Here is a 5032-nt window from a genome sequence, read left to right as displayed (position 1 = left end):
GGCGAGTGCCGCCCCCGAGCTGGGAGATAGGTCGCCGGCGTCTTTTTGCTCCAAGCCGTTTGCAGTCAGCGCCTCGTTCCGTGCTCAGAGACCCTCGGGTGAGGATGAATGATCACTTTACAGATGGCGTTTCACCGTAACACCCTGGTAGCGGAATTCAGGCTGCCGGAGATTAGAATAATGTGAGTGGCACCGAGTGATCCTCTGAGAGGCCATGCTGCCGGCAGCACTAGGGATTTTAAAAGGAAACCGAGAGATAGGTCAGCTCTTAAACAAATACAAAGACGCTAATCCTAACACACACTGAAAAGAAATTTGATTACCTAGCTGTACAGGCAGGACACAAATATCCAGGTTTGGTAATTCCACACTCCTCCTTCCTTGCAGGTTAAGTGGATGATGCCAAGCCTTACCACCAACTCAGAAGTGCTTGATGGCTTTTGTCATGCGATCTATGCTGCACAGTGCAGTAAGGTGGAAAGAATACACAGCTCACATCAGTGTTTCAGCACGGCCCGTTCAGCGCTGCACAGATGCTGCAGCTTGTTGGCTCTCAGCAGGGCTCATGAGTCTGTATGTAGTACCAGAGTAACAGTTACGCTCCCATTCTGGAGCCAGTTCAGACTTCGCCAGTTGCACAGCGTATGCCTGATTTTTAAATCCTACTGCACTCCTGGGGAATAATGTCTGCATTTCTTTTATTGTTCTCTAACTGTGCAACATTTTCTACTGCCCTGTCCTCACTCACCTATCTCCTTAAAGTAGAAAAAAAAAAAAGCCCCAAAACCTCTCGAATGCCCTCAACCAATCATTTCCAGAATAATCCGCAAGAACTAAACACGTCAGCCTTAACAGTTTAATGATTCTTAAGACACACACTTGGCTGTATCAGTATGCACTGGACATTATTTATCTAACTCCTTTTCCTTGTCATCCATTCTTTAACTCTTCCTAATTCTTTGCGCGCTACATCTAAAATTAGCAAATACATGGGAAGGGGGTAATATCTTGGGTTTTATTTGCTGTCAGTGGCATAAATCTCAGCTTAAGTAGACTCCTTGCAGACACGCTGAACAGAGAGCTGATGGACTTTACCTAAAGATTATGGGTTATGTTCATAAAAGGCCATAGGTACCAAAGTTGAAACTTGGATCTTGAAAAATTCCTGCATAGCTCCCTGCCCGTTCCGGAGGTTCTGGGGTTTCTGAAGAATGCTCCTGCATTTTGCCTCCTGAATAGACAGGTGCCTTGCCCCCACTGCAATCTGCACTTCCCACAGTCACTCACCAAACCTGATGTAATGGTCTCAGTCTCACACAGAAAGGAACATGAAACAGGAGTGCTGTGTTTCTTCCAAATGCTTGGCCAGGGGAGAAACATACAGTTTGAATTCCCTTTAATATTAATCTTCAGCTTACTAGGGAAGTGCACCGTTCAGCAAACTGGCTATTTGCACTGTACAAATCAGTCTCACACAGAAGGGAAGATGAAACAGGAGTGCTGTGTTTCTTCCAAATGCTTGGCCAGGGGAGAAACATACAGTTTGAATTCCCTTTAATATTAATCTTCAGCTTACTAGGGAAGTGCACTGTTCAGCAAACTGGCTATTTGCACTGTACAAAGCTGGCACATCTTAGCCTATCCAAACAGGAATACGCTCATTATGAATTTTTGTTTACCACTACAGGTAAACAAAAAAACTGCTGTCTGCAGTGGTGGAGCTGTATTCCAAAACAACAGGAGTTCCGTCTGTACTGCTGCGTAAGCAGTACCTCAGGGTACGTTGGAGGTTAATTAGCAGAATACCCATGCTTCTTGCCTGCAGACACCATCTTCAGTTGTGGGGTGACCTGACACTCTTTTCACAGGAGGAATACTGTGTATGCCCATCATGGGAGCACCCTCCTCTGATTTCCTCCTCCTGATCCCCCTCCCAGGTTGCACATACATATTAATCATGTGGATACATCCTGACCTTCAACTGTATTAGCTGCTTTTCATAATGTCAAGTAGAACGTAGGAGCCTGGGTCTTCCTGGACAAACTCCTGTGTTGCTTACTGCCAGGATAGATGCAATCTGTAGATAAAATATAAGGCTAGTAGTGACATGCAGAGTTGCGTCTTGGGATAATGTAGATGCGTATCATGGGGCTTGAGTATACATTATGCATGTGCTGGTCTTTCAAAACAGAAGGAGTTGTGTTCCTACTGAAAGAGCAAACTTGCTAAACTCAGTCTGACTGAGAAGAGCCCCACTGCCCGGAAATATCTCTTTAATGAGATACTAAAAAAAAAAACCCCAAAACAAACCTATTCCTGACGGTCAGTAGAATCACTTCTGTTCACTGATCTGCTGCAAACAAGTTATTGATTTATGCCTCAAGTGTTAGTAAGGATGGTTTGTACCTAAGAATTTCAGTTGGTCTGAAATTTGTCAAAAAATAAATGATCTTATAGAATGTTTTTTCTTATTTTATGTTAACTGCATATCAACATACTTCACAAGCAGTAAGAAACTTCAAGCCTTTCAAGGCTAGGCTAGACATAAAAAAATTTCTACAAATGACTGTTCACAAACTGGATAACCCTGACTGCATTTTCCAAATCATTTTGATTTTTGAACGCATTTTGATGGCACGCGTAGGAAAAGACGTTATCCATAACTAAAGCGGGTATGATGGAGGCCAGTTCTGTAACTCCATAGCAGTATTTCAATCTGACTCAGCTACTGCTGAAAAAAGCAAAATAGCTGATAGAACTCCACTCTTCTCTTCTAATTCTAGCCAAAGGAAAATCCATCTGACTGTGAACTTTGGATCTTTTTCAGCCTGTTTTCAGCCTGACACTACTGTTTGAAAACATAATCATCTGAGGTTCAGAGATTTTTATCTCCTAGATTTTAGGCAGGCTTTCCTTCAGAAACTGGAATTTGTCACTTCATTATTTTATTAAGAGCAGACAAAAGACATGCTTTCACCTTGGAAATATTTGCTTACTTTCTGCTTGAAAGGCTCGTTGTTGGGAGAAAGAGCAGTCTTTAAAAGGGCAACACATTCACCTTCCAAATTTTCAGTTCTCCATTTTTTGTAAGAAAATAAACAGTTATTCTGCATGACTGACAAATCACAGCACAGTAACCCACTAGCGAGATGTTTTTTAATAGGGGTTTCTTATCTCCCTGCACAATGCTTCCCTCCAAAAAAAGTAATTACTATATCCATAAAATCTGTGCAGAATACAGTGTTGTTTAAAAGAAAACCCTCCAACTGTCATGCAATAAAATAGTCTACAGCATTTCAGAATCATGTTTGCATTCAGTGATGCAATCATAGCACGGTAGTGTAAGTTTAAATCTCCTGTAACTGCACAGAACTGAAAACTGATTTGTAGGGTTTTGCATTTCATGGGATTTTCCTTCTTTTTGTTGTTTTTCATTATCTTTTTCTTTTCTCTTGTAAAATAATAACTGAAAGTTGCTTCAAGAAAAAAAAGTCCAAGGATACAAGAAACAGCAATTTGATTTTTTTTTCTCCTGGTAACTGCAGCAGACTGGTAAAGCATTATTAGCTGTTCTTACAATGATTAACTTATATTTGAAGAAACCAGCTGATCCTGTATGCATTTAGCAATATTGCTGCCATCGTATCTGCAAAACCACACTGAATAAATCCTTAAACAATCTGCAGTGAAGAACTAACTGTAAAGAAGTAGACCAGATTTGGCAATTACTTCTTTAACTGTGACTTGACCAAAGAAACCATATTCATGTAAGCATTTTTACAAATTAAATGGAAATCTATTTAACAATGATCAAAGCGGCCTGCTGACAAGTCTCCACATGCCTTTCTCACTCTAGTTTTACAAGTTTTAGGAGTCGTCTTATACTTTACAATCACAGCAGTGATCGCTGCAGATGGAAGCACTGCTGTTTGTACCCTGACTCAGAAGAAGAAAAATGCTATTTGTTCAGGTAAACCTTAGGAGAATACTGGGAAGTATTTCTGCTTTCTCTTTAATTAATGCCATTTGTCACCGTAATGACATATCACTAATAAACAGCTTTGGAGAAATTAGTATTTAATTATACATTAAATTCTATAAAGCATAAAATTATCATGAATGTTTAGTAAATACTTTGATAAAGAGCTTGGTTATTCTTTCCAGAATAATGTCCTGTGCTGCAGACTAGCTTTTTTTTATATATATATATTTTTTTAAAACGATGTTTTACTCCAAAGAGCTTGACTGACCAAAGTAGCTATACTCCTAAATTATTACTTAGTATTGCATCTGATAAGTGGCTAATAGATTGTCCTGTCCTTACTGCTGAGGACTTTTAAGGATTGAAGAGTGGGAGAGAGGACTCTGCAAGCTAAAACTCATCTGTTCCTAGCCTCTCTATCTCCCAAATAATATAAATTTCTTTCCAGAAAAAAAGGATGCTACCTCTGTAGAGCCTAGTGGATCTTCTGCCACACTGCTGTGATTTTTATCGACCCTCTCTGTCTCTCCATTGGCTACCCATTTTACTTCACTGAATACAGCTTTTTGTCTTTACCTTTAAGGCCTGGATCACTTCTTGTGAATGCCTTGCCAGCTGTCCTGAATGCGATCAGCCTGTGAGCTTCTGCTCCCTTGATGCCTGGCCACCAAATATCCACCAGCACGATTTGCCCCGCGATATTTTTGTGCATGCTCCAATGCCGCGTCCCCCCTCGTGGGATGAATCCCCCTGTAAAAAAAAAAAAAAATCCAGAAATCCACCGCAGTGTCCTCCTGCAATACCACAGCACACCGGACAGCTGCTAGCTAGGGGACTGGGCGACTACGCTCACCACCACCGACACTCACTCCCCAAGGGTGACTTCAGAAAAGGGGGCTCTGGAGCCCGGGTGGCGCAGAACAGGGCTAGGTCGCGGCAACGGCCCCGGTCCGTACTGCGCCCCGGAGCCCTCCCGAGCTCCCCTGGAGGCGCGTGGGTCCCTCCACGGGAAAGCCGCGTCCGGCACCGCCACCTCTGAGGCGAAACCCC

The sequence above is a fragment of the Pygoscelis adeliae genome, unplaced genomic scaffold, assembly GCF_000699105.1.
Source record: "Pygoscelis adeliae isolate BGI_AS28 unplaced genomic scaffold, ASM69910v1 Scaffold421, whole genome shotgun sequence".
Classification (NCBI taxonomy): Eukaryota; Metazoa; Chordata; class Aves; order Sphenisciformes; family Spheniscidae; genus Pygoscelis; species Pygoscelis adeliae.
This window is presented reverse-complemented; position numbering follows the sequence as displayed.